General features: G+C 42.1%; 1 protein-coding gene across 1 annotated transcript in view; it reads right to left on the bottom strand.

The window, feature by feature from the left end:
* Positions 1 to 16,690, bottom strand: part of sox5 (SRY-box transcription factor 5) — a 77,581-nt gene that overhangs the window by 39,427 nt on the left and 21,464 nt on the right. The gene's annotated exons all lie outside the window — the stretch shown is intronic.

Genomic DNA, 16,690 nt, shown 5'->3' with positions numbered 1-16,690 from the left:
CTCTCATGGATGTTTCCGATGCACTGCCTCGTCAGTCAACCCTAGGTGAGGGTGTTCATACGGGCTGCGTTAGTAAAGTTTTACCGTAGTTGTAGCCTTCAATTCCTCCACATCCACCTACTAAAATTAATTCAACAACATAATATTTATGTTTTTCATATATTCAGATTCAGGTTACTTTAAGTAATATTGATTCTCGAGCATCAATATGATTGACATTCTCTCTGCTGGGACCCTCGTGTGCCACGCCTGAAACAGGTGAGACGCCTGAGCTCAAAAACAGATGCTTGTGCACATAAATGCACATTTGCTGGGGGGGGGGGTTTACTCTTAGACTATACCCACACAAATCTATCATATACACTACCTCAGTATTTAGAAGCCACAAAAACTTGGAAAGCATTGCTGTTTTTATTATTATTGAATGAGTATACAGTATTTGAAACTTTCACTTTCACCTCTTTGAAAGTCTAACAATGTTTTACAATTTTCAACGTCATATTTATAATGTGCATGATGGGTGCATTTGAGGGTTCTTGTGGTTCTTGGGCGCGTTCGTATGGACGTAGATTATTAGACGAAAAATGCCACAAATGTTGTTTGTCCCTGGTTTAAGAAAGGAAAATTAAAAAGTCTTAATTTCATTGGTATACAATGACAACCCACCTGCACAAAAAGCACACACTAACAGACAAGTCTGTGCACACTGAGACATTAATGCTTTTCTCTAGAATAGCTTTGCTATGACAAAAACAAAGCCAAGAACAAATAAGGTATTTTTAAATATCATGCAAAAATTAGAGCTTTCCAAAAAACATCATTTTCAGCTTCTTTTCATTTATATATATATTTGAAGTGATGGGAAGACAACCATGAGATTTTAGGGGGAACAAATGACACATGCCACCACACAGACAAATAAGTTTTGTGCATGCACGCGCGCACACACACACACTGAGGTACAGTAAGTAGGACATGCTGCAGTGTGTGAGTGTGCGAGTGCATCTCCACAGCTTCACCCGAGTCCTGTCTGCTGACTCTAAGACCAAAACATTTACGCTCCACTGATAACAATGAGCACACATATCCTGAGATCAATACTTAATGTTGAACTTCCAGTCAGTCCATCTCTCATTTTTTCCCCTCTCTCCACAGTCCTTGGACTCTCCCTGTTCCGTCCTTGTGCTTTCGATGCCGCCACTCACCCCAGTTAGCAACAGCGTCGCATCACTATGACCCTGACGTGTCCTAGTGCTTTCTATCAGACGTCCAACGTAGCCTTCGGGGAATAGGTTAGCGTTGAGGTGAAGGTAGGACGAAGAGGAGCTGAGCTTAGAGATAAACAGAGAAGCTGTTGCAAAAACAGGGAGGGAAAGAAACACATGTAGACAGAGCAGAAGATGAGTGTGCTCCTGTGTTTTTTCCTTCTCCCGTGACAGCTGTCTCACCATCAGCCCAACAGGTGCTATTAGACTCTGACACTCCCTCTCTCTATCTGTGCCTCTCACTCTCATCTCTCCCTCCAGTTCACTCTCCTTCAATAATGACAGAGGCTTTTAAGCCAAAGAGCTTTGACAAGTGAGAGGGAACAACAAATGGCAGTGTCGCCTTTTCTCTTTCCATTACACTCTCTCGGTCTCCATCTACCAGTTATTATTTTTATTTATTAACAGGGCTGCAGCCATTGTCCCCAGTGACAGACCAGGGCCACTTTAACTATTAATAAAAGCCAAGAGGCTCTTTCATTGTGTGGTGAATGGCAAAATTGGAGAAAATGGGCAGGGGGAGAAGAGAGAAGAAGAATAGAGAAGAGAAGAAAAGAGAGGAGAAGAGAAGAGAACCTCAGTGCCACAGTGATAAAATATACTCACACCTGCATCAGGAAAAAGCTGAACTGAAACCATGACAAGGCAAAAACATCTGTCCTTCTGGCATTATTTTCCCAACATGGCTGTGTGGCACATTAAAATACATCCAATGTTCCTTATATTCATGGCGGTGTATGAAATATGACCACCATAACCTGACACTGCAAAACAATAGCACTCGTCTGATGCAAAACAATTCTTGGACTCTTCCTACTTTCACATTTACAGGTTAATTTTCTTCACTCCCTTATGTTCTGCAACGTTTCTCTGGGGTTTTACAAAACTTTCTTGACAGTTGGCTGGAAACACTGCAAGCATCTAATTTAGCTTATTAAGGCCAAAAAACATTTAATAAAGGAGGACAGCTCAACACTTTCCATGAAAATCTGAGAGGCTACTCCCTTTTTTGTGACATATGGGACGCTGAATGCGTGTGTGCGTACGTGCCATGTGTACGCTTGTGAGCGAGTATTCTGTGAGGTAAGTGGGTTGAGTCTGGTACCCACGCAGAGGCGTGGGCCACATTTGTTGGGTGGGGTGTTGGGAGTCAAGGGTGAGGGAGGATACCCATCTCTCATTTGACAAGAATGGAGGGGTGAGGGAAATGGGAAGACAGAAGTGTTCAGTTCATCAGGGCACCACGGCTAACTCTTTTTTTTAACATATTTCATCTTTTCCATCCAAGTACATCAATGTTTTCACATTGTTTGATGTAAAAGTTTCCATCCGTTTTTCTATACATCAAACTAGTCAGACGGACAGATAGAAAGAATTGTTGTTTTCATCACAGTGCATAGGTCTGTAAATCCTGCCATTGTATTTTAATGTGAACGCGCAATAATCTGAGGACCATGTTCTGATTCTGATCCCGCAGTAGAGAGGGATTCTGGGAAAAGCAGGGGGGGTGAAAACGCTGACAATAACTCTGGAATTGTCGACTATTATTTTGACTCATTGGCTCAAACGGAGTCAAGCTGCTGCCCTGCAGCCGAGCCAAAACAACCCCGTCCACCTGCCGAGAGAAGGAGAGAGACAGCGAGCGAAAACAGCGTGTGCATGTGTGTGTGTGTGGCTTTCTCTCTATATGTGTGTATGTGTTAGAGCAAGCCCCCGTCCAGTCTTTGGATCCACTGTGAGCTTATAGTTCAGAAGCTGCTGGAGAGAAAAGGAAAAGAGAAACGAGAGAGATGGGAGGAGACTCAACCTCAGTCCAGCTCACTTCAACCAAGTGACTCGCAAACAATACCCCCCTCCCCCCCTTACTCACTTTCTATTTTTTACTCAGACGTTTTGCCCTGAGTCACCACAAGCAGCCAGCTCTATTTTTCCTATTATCTCATATTTGTGAAGCTTGGAGACCTTTAGAGGAAAGGGGAGGGAGGGATAGTGAGGAGGAGGAGGTGGATGTGTGGAAAAAAGAGAGAGAGAATGAAGGGAAGAAAAGAGAGAGAGAGAGAAGGCTCTCGGGTACACAACAAAGGGACCTCTGTGCCAGCGCCAGGCCCAGCCGGGCTCAGAGGAGGGTGGAGGATGAAGGAGGAGAACGAAGATGAGGAGGAGGGGGAGGAGGGCCCACAGGAAAGCGCCCTGGCTCGGGACCCGTGGCCGGCCCTTCTATCCCAAAAAACAGACTCCACATTGACTCGGGCCTTGGCAGCCATGGGGAGGCTCCAGCTTCTCCCTCCTTCCTTCTCCATACGCCTCCTTCACCCTCCCCCAAACTGAGCAGGGGTCAGCATTGAATAAGCAATTATACAAGCACTGGTGGAGTTTGTCTTAGACTGCCACCCTGAACACTGAAGTATTGAGATGGAAGGAAGGAGTAACAGAGGGGAGGGAGCGAGGGGACGAGTGTGGGGGGGACAACGTATGGTGATTTCTAGAGGGAAAAAAAAACATTAACTGGGAGCCATGGCAGAGACAGAAAACATGTTCACATGACCTAAATATTAGATCTAACCAGATTAAAGTCAGTCACAACATCTGACAGGCAAACACCTAAACCAGGTTATCTCAAGTTAATTACAAAATTTAGAGAAGCTCAGCATTCGTGGATTACACGTCATATATCTGATTTGTAGCATTACTGAAAAAATCAACCAGTCAATCAAGTACCTTGTACTTCTTAATTATATAGAGTTGTGAAGAGAGACTGCAAGCATACCTACACAGAACATACACTGCTCCAAAGAAGAGTACTCTGGTAAGTGGTTGTTTCATTTAGAAAAAAATATAAGTGATAGGTTAAATTATTATTTTCAAAAATATGAGGTAAGTGAAGTCTCTCAGAAGTAAAACGTTACAAATTTAACAGGCCCTATCTTCTACATTATGGAGATGTTCAAAGAAACTTCATAAAAGCAGAATATGGAATACAACTCCTCACTTATTTACACCGTCTTTATACTGCAGCTTTTGCTTTTCAGTCTGGCTATTCCCTCCACACTGAGAGAGCCAACATGCTCCATTACGAAATGATGATGTTGATATTTTGATGATCAATTCATGTCTGGTTGAGCTGGGCCATGTGTCTGGACACATTTTTTATCAATTCCTTCTAAAGACAGTCCAATCATTCCAAAGCAAAGGAGGGCCGTGCCAAGATTACAGGCAGTCTCCTGTCGGAAAAAAGGAAAACAAAACACACGGGCCATATACGGCGGCTTAAGAGAGAGACAGAGATAGAGAGGGAGATGTATCAAAAAGCTTTTTGTCCAAGCCCACCTTGCACCACCACCTCCACAAGGTTAGCCACTGAAAGTACCAATTACTGGCTTGTTGTTGGGGAGAACAGTGCTTGGCAACAGTTGCTGCCATGACTGGGCCTCTGTGTAAACACTAAAATCCCTGTTCTCCTCCTCAGACTCCTTCTCCTTCTCCTCCTTACATTTTAAACCACTCCCGGTGATCCCTGTCTCCACTGAAGCAGGGCATCACAGCGAGAAAGACACAGACGGGAGTGTCCATGCGTTTAAGTCCCTGGTTGCTATCATCATCATCATCATCATCATCCACAGTGACTTGTTATTCAGAAGCTGCTCCAAGTTTAGTTATTAATAAATATTCAGATCACTACAGATAGGCAAGGGACACACACCAGCATCAACTATGGAGAGTTATGATGAGTGTGTTATTCACCTTGCAAAGTTAAGTTTTTTGGGTGAAGCGACAAGGGACATATGGTCCTCCCCTAAAGTACTGTGACAATCACAGACGCGTCTCTAAACACATTTCAGGGCGACACAGCTGTTAACAGAAAAACTGCAAACCCACATGAGCACACACACAAAATCACTTGCCAAAACACCTGAAGTCTAACCAGGGAGGGATTTTATTTTTGTCTATTTAAAGCCAAACGGTACGAGAAGAAGACACAAGAACTTGAAAAAAGGGACAAATTAGGAGGACAATCCCCCCCCCCAATTCTAATATTAGGGATTGTGTGGACGTATGGCAACATGTTTCCATTAAATGTGATGTTCTAAGAATAGGCCTCAGAACATAAAGTGAAAATTTACAAGGGTGTCAGTCAACAATTTAATAAATTGGAAATCCATTTATCTGAATACAGAGTTCTGCCCTTCACTCCACTGCCTTTCCCTAACAGATGGTGTTGTGGGTGCTTATGTCCAATTTGATTTGAACCAAACCCTCAGCCAATTTTTACACTGGCATGAAATCTCAGCAAGCCAGATCCACACACTGGCAGTCAGAAATAGCAGCGGAGAGGGCGCGACATTGTGAAAGAACGATGAAGGGCAAAATCTGGAGCGACATTCGAGAAAGTCGCAGAAAAACTTTCCTTGTTGTTTAATTTTGCTTGTGAATGTAGTTTTTTTTTTGTTTTTTTTCACTTATCTCCCCTCCTCTGTATGTTTTTGTGCCGAGCAGGAGGAATTAGCGATGCTATCTTAATGCTGTTGTTTTGCAGGAGAATTCTTCCTTTCACACACACAAACACCATTTCCCCAATTGCTTCTGTGACCTCCATTATCATTAAATGGTGTTTGATAGCATCTAGACATTTGAATCCGCTGCGGACTAATTCAGCCTGGCCCCTGATAGCCACTGCCACTGCACCTTATTAGGGACAAGCTATGGGACTGAACATAGATCCCATTTTCATTTTACTGCCTCATGCTTTACTGGATGAAGAGACCAAGTGTCAACTGTGGTACTGATAACCACCAAATACTGCCCGCTAATTGCCTGGTTAACAAACAGGCCTCATGAGACGCATTTGAATAGATAATAGAGGTTTACGTGCAACAATGGATCGTGCTGTATTTAAGACTCACTGTATTAAAACTCAGTGTGTTCAATGTCTTCCTTTGACAAGCTGTTTTGACTAATGTATTGAGACGCTGTTGCCTGTTGAAATCCCCGGTATTTCCAGTCTGGAAAAAAAGTGCATTTTCAATGTTTATGCACTTCTATTATGTTTAGAGCATTGGTTATCAAAGTGCGGCCCGGGGGCCAATGGCGGCCCACAGAAACATTTCTGGCGGCCCGCACTGAATTACAGTTGATAGTTTTAATCCAGGAGGTACTAAGCTTGTTAAATGTTTATTAGACATTACTGGATACAGACCAATAAGTGTAAACAAAAATACTGGGTATTTACCTGGTTTCTATATGGTGAATTTTAGTGTATTATTGGGGTATAAGCTATTTACCCAGTAAATATATGGTAACAGAAATGTGTTACTTGGTATTAACCTGTAATTAGAAGGTAAGAACAATGGCCAAAATATTGGGTAATTACCCAATAAATTATAAAGCGTTATTATATCAATGCTTAACTTACATTATATTAATGCTTATATTACTTAACGCTAAACTGTAGAACTGCAATCTGGTTATTTTGATTAGTACAAATGGGATTTATTTCTGTTTTTTTTCTGTTGTTTTTCCTTTGGCGGCCCTCAGTCCAATGTTGGGTTCCTAAATTGGCCCTCAGGTATCAAAACTTTGAGAACCCCTGGTTTAGAGGCTTTGTCATAAGCCCAAGAAGTCAGATTTCTCAGCCAGTTGACGACCGTGATGTAATCTTTCAAATAACCTAAGAATGATTTCAGCGACGATCGATCAGAGAATCAGCAAGTGACACAGGTCTATATTGTATGACAAATTAAAGGAACTGAAACATGGTATTAGGGTGAGGATGAGAGGGTAAAATAGTGAGGTCCGGCACTCTCTATTGAATGAACATCTCTCCCTGTCAAAAGCATCCTGTTAAAGTAGGCCAAGGCATGTGTATTATTGTGTATCTGTGTGCGCATTGTACACAGTGGCTCAGGCTGCTGTAATGGAAAATGACACTTGCAATCTGTCTCGTGGCAATAACCCTCTCTTCAGTGCTCTTGTCTCCACACTCACACATACTGTATGTACGTGCACGGTCCAGAGCACGCACACAGACACACATTCAATGCCTCTGTCAGTGCAGCAGCCCCCGGGCCGTCCTTGTCACTGCTCAGCTTTATTGCATCACTTTAACCTGACAACAAAAAAAAAAAGACATTGTGTGTTGGGCCCTGCCTTGTGTAGGAGAAGAAGTGACCCACACATTAACTACATGAGAGAGTGTCCATGTGTGAGTGCACGAACACACACACACACACACACACACACATGCAGAATGCTGTGTTTCCTCTTGTGAGACTTGACATTTTTGGTCTGCCTGTCAAAGCAATGACAGAGACAGACAGAACAGCAAGACACTCCTGACACACTAATGCTGCTTTGCATGTTGGACGCCTATTCAAACAGGGTTGAGTTGTGACTTCAAACTCCCCTGTGCTGTGCTGCGTGTGTGTGTGTGCACTATTATTGTTTTGTGTTAACCGTTTGATTGACACCTGCCCTGGCTTTATTGACAAGCACAAACAGACATGCACACACTTCTGCCCCTGTTCATGCGTTTGTGCCATGATTCCGTCTCTGTCTCTTTCTTCTCTGTGTGCGAATGTTTATTCCATCTGTGCGTCGATGGGCTTGAGACAGAGCGTGCTGTGAAGTCTTAAGAATAGCCCACATTGTCCTGTGTGCTGCTCAAAGATGGGGCGACAGACATGTGAGAACCATTAGACCAATGGCTACAACAGCCCAAACATCACTGGAATGCTCTGCTGACTAGCATGTGTGTGTTTGGGTTTGTGTGTGCCTGCGAGTCTTTGTGTGCCTGACCTGTTGGAGCCTAAATAATCAGTAGGCTGGAAACCTTTTCCCTACTTCACAATTTTCCTAGAAAGATCACATTGTTTTTCAGGTGATGAACATGGCGGGCCACGACAACAACATTACGATCAATAGTAGTAGCCATAGAACTCAAAGTAGGGAACATACTGCAAATTAAAACTTTATTTATTTGTTATTTACTATTAACTACCATTAAATTGTGTAGTGGCAACTATGTCACTGGGCCTTTGGAGAGAATGTTTGACAGATTGAAGATCAATTTGCTTTAAATCACTAAAACTGTCCAAATGTGTTGGATGGTTTGACATATCAGGCAAAAAAGAAATGCTTATGTCAATGAAAATATTTAATTATTTACAGTATGTGATGTTGATGTGGTGGCTTTTCTGTTACACATTCCAGCTCTTTGTTGATATTAAATCACATTAATTGATTCAATGTATATAATCAATTATATCCTGACTGACAAGTTAACTGTGTTGCTGTTCAACCATGCAAACACAGCTCCTCACATCAATACCGCTCTTCTTCCAGAACATTCCTTTTTGGTCTTTGACTGCCTTCTCCTCCTCCCGCTGCACAATAATTCCCTCGACAAGACACCCGTGACTCTTTTAGTGGGCTAATTGCCTTAACAACTTTTGGCTCGGCTGAGACCACAGACTTCAGTGGTATATGGTAACATTGGCCATAACGTTGTTACGGTAATGACACCAACCAACAAAATGGACAAGGGTGGATACATGAGCTACAGTAAACTAGGGCCAGACGCAGTTTTAGTTAGTGGGCTACAGAGAGTTTTCACACGGGTAAAGAGTACAATGTGTGGAAGGGAGAACTAAAAAGAGGATTCAGCGTGTGTTATATGTGTGTGTGTGTGTGTGTGTGTGTGTGTGTGTGTGTGTGTGTGTGTGTGTGTGTGTGTGTGTGTGTGAGAGAGAGTGTCAAGAGTGTTAGACAAACTGACATGACCTACCAAACAAGTGTCCAGCGTGTTAGACTGGACTGTTCTTTGAACCAGCATCACAAGATTAGTGTGAATCTGGCAAACAAACATGAGTACATGAGTTCACTCTGAGAGAGAGAGAGGCGGAAAGTAAAAGAGAGAAATAAAGATGGATAAAAGAAACAATTGAAAATGGAGTGCGTGTGTGTGTGTGTGTGAGAGACCTTTTTGTTGGCAACTACCATCCTAAGCGTTGCAATCTTTTTTCTACATGCTTAAATTTAGAATTTGGACTGTACCATTTGTTGAAAATTGTGAGTAAAGTGATGATTAACTACTTATCAATGATCATCAGTGTGTAAGTCATGTGTAGCAGCACTATTTAAGGCTCCATCAGATGTGAGTGCAGCTCTCAATCTTCCTGCCTGCCTGCATGTGTGTGTGTGTGTGTGTGTCAGATGGTGAGTGGTGGGCTTCAGAGTGGTAATGTTGGCATATTGTTCCATTTTACAGTTCACAGTTAAAAATGAAGCAGGTCAGGCTCCCTGACAGGTATGTATGTCCATTTGTGTGCTCACTGCAGACATGGCCAGAGAGATGTTTTGGAGAAAAGAGAGGAACAAGTGAGTTCTGAGCAGGTCATGGGGGAACAGAAGGAGGGAGGGCCGATAAAGGTTGAAAGGTAGAAACCATCATCATCATCATGTTGCCTTAGGAATGGAGCCTTTCTAGAACAGTTAACACAATTGTAGACCAAAGTAATATAAACAAAAGGCTTATTCATTGAGTAAAGAAACAAATGGTTTAGTGTGTGTTAGAGATGTTTTCTAATAAGACTTTATGAGCAGAAACAAATATTATATCCCTTTCTTTCTTTGATGATTATTGTCAGAATTAAGTAAAATAAAGTTTTCTGTGTTTTTGGGCGTGATTTTGTTCTTATTTTCACAGTTTAAATTAAGAATGTACACACAGCAATGTTAAAACGTGTCAAAACTTGTGCATTTTTCTGTTTTCAAAAATGTTGAAGTCACAGATTTGAAAAACATTTTATTTCATCTGTCCTCACGAGCAACTATTTATTACACTTAATTTAAACTGATATTAATGCTCTACAGTTTATTACTGGAGACCTCTTTCTGAATGTCAACAGGAAAAAGGTCATTACAATATTCAGGTGAGGGAATTAAGGCATGATTAGAGGGGTGCTCGAGTTATTTAATATTGCACTATTGAAATTTGAAAATCAACACCTATGTTGAGATAACACCTAACACCTTAACCTGGTGACCTCATCTGGATTAATTCTCAGGCTGCATGCAAGCAAAGCAGTTAAACAGCTGGCTGAGTATTAAGCTCAATAATGAGTAAACTCACCTTTGTATGTTAAGCAGTCTGATTAATTTAAACATCTTTAAAAAGGCATGTCATATTTGTAAAAACCAATAGGCCTAGTTATTCCCATTATATGGTCCCTTCTTAGACGATGCACACTAGTTGTGTAGGTTGAGTCAATGTATTAATGTTCTCAGCATCATTTTACCGACTGTTGGTTTGGAAAGGTGTTGGAAACACACCTGGGTTACAGACATGACTGGCGTATAGCAGCTGATTTGCTTTGTATTGCAATGAGCCAAGAACCCTTGTGTCTTTGTGGTTTTTTTTGTCTGTGTGTGTGTGTGTATGTGTCTATATGTAGGTGACAGCTCCAGCCCCAAACTGACTGGCATCTGGCGGTGGCAGTTGTTTCAACAGCTGAGCTGACAGCATTAATCCGAAAGCACCCAAATCAAAAGGAGACAACACCTGTTCACTGCTCCTGAGCCCAGCTGAGAAGAGACAGAGGGAAGAGAGGGAGGAGGGAGAGCAAAATATGAATGGATACAGGGAGTGAAAGATATGGAGAGGGAATGATTAGAAGCAGGTGGAGAGACTGGCATGAACAAAGGGTGGTGGGAGGAGAGGAATGGTGAGAAGGTGGTGGAGAAGAGTAATAGAAGTGAGGCTTGAGGAAGGGATGAGGGGAGAGAAGAGAGATGGGAGGGAAGGATGAAGTAGGAGAAAAGGAGAGAACGGGGAGAGGGATGAGAGCAGGCATGCTGCCAGGCAACACACACGGCACTTTTTCCCCTGAGCGAAGTGAAAAGGGGCAGTGGGCCAAACGAGAAGGGAGGGGTGAAAATAGAGGGAAAGGAGCGGAGATGTGAATGGATGGATCCCATGGAGATGGCTGGAGGGAGGAAGGATGGGGGAGAGCAAGCAGAGAGAGCAGTACAGTGATCCTGAGGAGCGTCTGAGCTTCAGCGTGAGTGGCTGATGATGGCTGCACGGTTCGCAAAAGCAGCAGTGAGCGAAAAGAATGCAGCGGGAGCAGAGGGTGGGCGTAGAGATGCTTGTCTCCCAACATCTGGCTCAAATAAGGCTGGGCCAACGCTGAGGGCTCAGGGTCGTGACCCCTGAGGCTGACAACACAGACACGATCACTTCATTTGTGGGACCTACCCTCTGACCAGCCAAGCAAAGGTTAATTAATATAGAGCCTGTGGCTTCAAAGACGGACACACTGCCTTGCTGAGAGAGAGACTGACTTCCTGGCTGACCGAATGGAGGCCTGGGCAACATTGACTTCCTTACTAGTTGAGTAGATGACGTATTGAAAGAGTCACTCAGTATTTTAACATGATGTTATAAAAAAAATGTAATTACTGTGTACTTTTAAAATATATAGAAGCATGTTTATCAGACTGAACACAAGAAAACTTTGAAAATGTAATATTTTGAAGTAAATAATTGTAATTGTCAAGGAGAAAATGCCTGATACTAACAAGTTAAGGGGAATATCGTCCGTGACCTAGCATTCAATTAATCAATAATAAATCTTGTATACTGGATAAAGACAATAGTCTAATAAAATGGCACGTGACTCAGTCCCTTGGAACCGCCATGTCGGTTTTCTTAGATGGATCCAACTTGTCAATGGAGATCGATCAATATATGGCAAAATTTGACAGACTGAATATGACCCTTATTTTGCCCCTGCGTGCTTTTTACAAGTTTGGAAACAGTCGGAAAGTACGTTATTCCAGACCTGCAGTATCCTGACATCATCAACTTCCCGATAAACTTCATCTTACTCCAGAGAGTCACTGAAAGTTTACAAGAGCCTGGAGGGAAACAAACGGAAGCAATCAGGCTTTGTGTCAAACATTCAACTCTGGAGTGTACCGACTAAATATAGCGTTGTTGTCACTGGAAGGGTAAGTGTCGCGTTAGCATACCGTAGGCATTAGCAACGAGTGTAATGTAAATAATTGTTGTGTTAACGTTGCTGTGTCAGACTGAATCCATTATTTACCGAGAGTTAACCACGAAATCAGTTGCTCATGGGCTGCCATCGTTCTGTCTCCCTCTGCTCGCTGTGAGCATGTTTTATAGCAGTGATTCACCTCCACTGTCTCTCTGGATCTGTGGGGATCCGGTCAAATTCTCTGCCGTTGGCCTGTCTCAGAATGTTTTGACGTCCCGGGGCACAATATCTATCCACCGTCTTCACTTTTATGATGAAAACAGCCGGTGAAGGGGACAATTTGCCTGACATATTGTCTGATTGAGTGTTTTCTAGTATATGCATCTATAGAGGTTAACAGCATGTTATCCTGCCGCTGGAGGGCGTTACCTTGGTTGTGTGACATCTGCTACCATAGCTCTATACACTTTCATATCAGTTCAAATAACTGGGAGAGGAAACAACAATCATGGCCAATACACGGTGGTCACATGTCCATTCAATATTCACGATTCCTCATCAATCACGTCACACAAGCTGTACAAATAGATATATAAATATACATATTTATATATCTTATTTCAGCTCAGGCAGTTAAAGCCCAATTCCATCCATGTCAGGTCTTAAATCCTGTGCTGGAGGCGGCTGACATGGGTGATGTGTGTTACAGCTGAGATGTAAAATTACACTAAGCAGATTGTGCTACTTTGTACACAAGCCTATATGGATTAAACAGTTAAAACTTGGGTAACATGCTGTATGTGGCAAACACAGAATGGTGTGCACATGTATTACAAGCATGGTAAATACTGAATATATTGTCAACACATAATTATGTAGCATTAACATAATCCTCAGTCTCTATATTAAAACCTAAAGTTATCTTCAACGCTGCCTCAATCATGAGAGTCATGGACGTGCATATATGTGTATTTCTATATGTACATACATCTACATTTCTTCTGAGCAAAACACAAAAAAAAAACCTGAATTACAGTCTTGTGAGGTTATAAGACATTTTTGAACATGCAGAATTAAGTACGACCAATTATGTGAACCTACAGTGAAAAGGCATGGAAGAAATGCATTCAACTCATAAGTGCATAACTCATGTGAATCTTCCGCCTATTTCACTTTTTAGTTATAGTAAATATACATGTGAAGAGCAGTTTGTAAAGTCTAACAAAGAGATGCCTACAATGTTAAAAAGAAATCAGGCCAAGGTGCAAAATGTCACATCCACTTGATTGAAAAATAACTGGTAATATGTTAGAAAACTACTTGTTGGAAGTCATCAGCTAACTTGAATATTATAGTTTCAAATAGGTTTGTGGTTACAACCATCTTGCTTTAGAAAACTGTTTGAGTTCCAAGCAACAATTCTTCTCAACGCTTATCATTGCTTAAGTGCCTCATTGAAAAGTTTTAAGATTTTCCAGTTGCATTTCATATCCTTTAGATAAAGTAATTGAGGGGCAAATGAAAGTCGGTGCACTTAACACAAAACTCATTAATCTTGCAGCCATTTTTGCAGCATAAAAACATTCCACTGTCTCTCCATGGGAATGGGAGAAAAGACCCAGAAAGTAAAGTAGAAGAAAAGGAAGGGGAAAAACAACAGGGCGTGCAAATGAAGTGAGTTTATGAGAAAGCTGAACAGATAAATCATGGATTCCACTGATTTGGTCATGGGATAAGCAGTTGAATGAAAGTGAATGTGGGGATGGCAAAACACTGGGGCCTGTCTAATATTTGGGAGTCTGTGACACAAGGCCTTTGTATGAGACAGTGGGACTCGCACAAATACACACTATAACACAAAGAGAGTCAAAAACATCATATTTTCAAAAGGTGCAAAATTACACCAAAGTATTACCACTGTGAAGAAATACACACTTCTAAATACATCCTAACCGAGTCTTCATGAGCCATCGTCACACAAAAACCCCCACAAGCACACTGTAATGGGTCAAAAATAGCTAAGCTATATGGAAGCAGTGGCTGATTCATGAACCTCAGCTTTTGTCCTTAACTTAATGCCACACCAGGAGGCCTATAACACACAAACACACATGCACGCACGCACACACACACCAGGACAACCACAGGGCCCTCTCTCTTCTCTCTCTACTCTGTAAACCCCTTTATGCTCATGTATTGGACAAAAGCTGGGGCACTGCTTCTCCATGCAAACACACACACACACACCTATTCATCTCCTTAATATCGCTCATCTGGACGGGGAAGAATGGCAGAAAGAAGTTTCATCCCTACCGATTGTCTGGTGCAACGCTGGAGAGAGAATGCCACGTTGAAAAGCAGACGCAAAACAATTCAATAAGAAAAGTGACTTGAATGCGTCTTTCATTGAACCAACAATGGCCGCAACACAATAGGCCTCAGGTTCGCCCCTTGACGTTGCCTGTTTCTCATGCCACACAACACATAAAGAAAACTAAAACAATACAGAATTATTTTTTTTTAATGACTTTATATGTAAGCCATGCCCACAATTATTTTTCGATAACAAATAATAAAGTTTACTGGCACGATGACACTTGGGTAACTGGAAAAATGGTACATAAAAAAGGAACTGGTGTTCATAAAGCAAGTTTTATTTGTGCAAAAGAATGCAATTTCCCTTTCAATTTCACTTTTTAAAGCGAAGAATGTTTCAATTTTAACACTGAAGGTTTTCTTTTTCTCTGCCATATCATGGGATGGAAGGCATAGCATGAAAAACACGGCGCAGGGAGTTCAAATCTCCTTAGAAAGGAGTTCAAGGCAGAGTTGGTCTCGGACGCATTATGTCAACTTGTCTGAAGCAAATCCTGACTATGTACAAAATTGTGTTGTTTTTTTTCTCGCTTCCTTGAACTTTTTTTTTTGTTTCCTCTAATGAATTAAAAAAAAAGCCTATTCTTTCTTCCAACCTTCCCTTCTGTTTCTTCTGGTTCATTCCCCAGCTCAAGAAGAATGATCGTGACAAACAATGGCTGTGAGAGTCCTGCTGCACTTCATGTTAATTTATACAACTAACTAATTACCGACAAGGGTGGAAATCACATAAAGACGTTCCCTCGCTCCCACGCTAAGGCTGTGAACCTGCTGCTGTATATACGTGTGTGTGTGTGTGTGTGTGTGTTTGCGAGAGCTGCGCATTTGTGTTTCAGCTCACAAATTCCCCTTAGGGATGTGTGCTTAAAAGTTGCAGGTCAATGCGATGATTTTAATGGTTGTATATGCCATTGTAGGTGTTTATAGTGTGTGCATGTGTGTGTGTGTGTCTGTATTTGACATAACCCCTTAGAAGACAGCAGAGCAGTAGAAGGATTAGGCAAAGTGAGGAGAGGGTGGGGGGTTAGACTGATGGAAGGATGAACGAGAGACTGCCTCAATCCCTCTACTTCTCCAGCTTTTTTCCCCTCCCTTTCTTTCACTCTCTTTCTTCTTGGCAGAATGTATCCGCCCTTCCCATTGTCACCCATTGGAGTGTATGGAGGCGTGAGGGGGCTCCGGTCACTGTGTGCTTGTGTGGCACAATGGCTTTGCCTAAGTGCTGTCCTATAAAATGCCTCAGTGCTCTCTAAAAGCAAGCCCAGGGTTTGCCTTGAAAATAGATGAAGTGCTGTGTGTGCATGTGTGAGCTTGAGTCTGTGAGTGTGTGTTGTGTGACATCTGTCATTGAGTTGGCATTTTCAGTATGGAAGCCAGTGTCTTGGAGCAATGAGTACGCTCAGCCATAAAAACACCATTCTGGTTGACCTGAAGGTTGCCAGCAAGGCTGTAAACCTGTGTGTGTGTGTGTGTGTGTGTGTGTGTGTGTCAGCTGAATATGTGCGAGAGTGTGTCTTGTTTCCCTGCACGTGTGTCCAGTTCAAGGCCATACAATATAAAGGCAGAGGTCTGACCCCTGAGCTGCCCCCTTGCTTCAGTAAAACAAGAATATTGCCATTCACTGACCTGAACAATGCAACAAACAGCAGGTGAAAGTGCTCGTCAAAGCCACTCCATCAGGCTCAGAGCAGAATCCTCTGCCTTAAGTTATCATTCAAAGCTATAGCTTTATATCATTATTTATATTTATTTTCAGTAACTTAGACTGACATTTGATATTTTACTTCTGCTGCAACAATACAAACCTTACGTCACTGGCTTTTCCTCAGAAAGTTTGGAAGTCTAGAGTTTAACACTGCACACAACGTGACACAGCTTCATCTTTGGCATTGCTTATATATAAATGCATTTTACGTTGGGCACTGTTAATATCCAACAGATTTTGGCCACCTCAAAAGATGCACACACTCGACTTTCTATCCAGAACATGACTTTAACTAAAAAGGAGAAAATAATAGAAAATCCCCTGAGGCCACAGAGCCACGGTGACGG

This window comes from Microchirus variegatus (assembly GCF_963457635.1).
Source record: "Microchirus variegatus genome assembly, chromosome: 20".
Lineage (NCBI taxonomy): Eukaryota > Metazoa > Chordata > Actinopteri > Pleuronectiformes > Soleidae > Microchirus > Microchirus variegatus.
The sequence above is the reverse complement of the archived record's forward strand: the minus strand, read 5'-3'. Positions and strand labels throughout refer to the sequence as shown.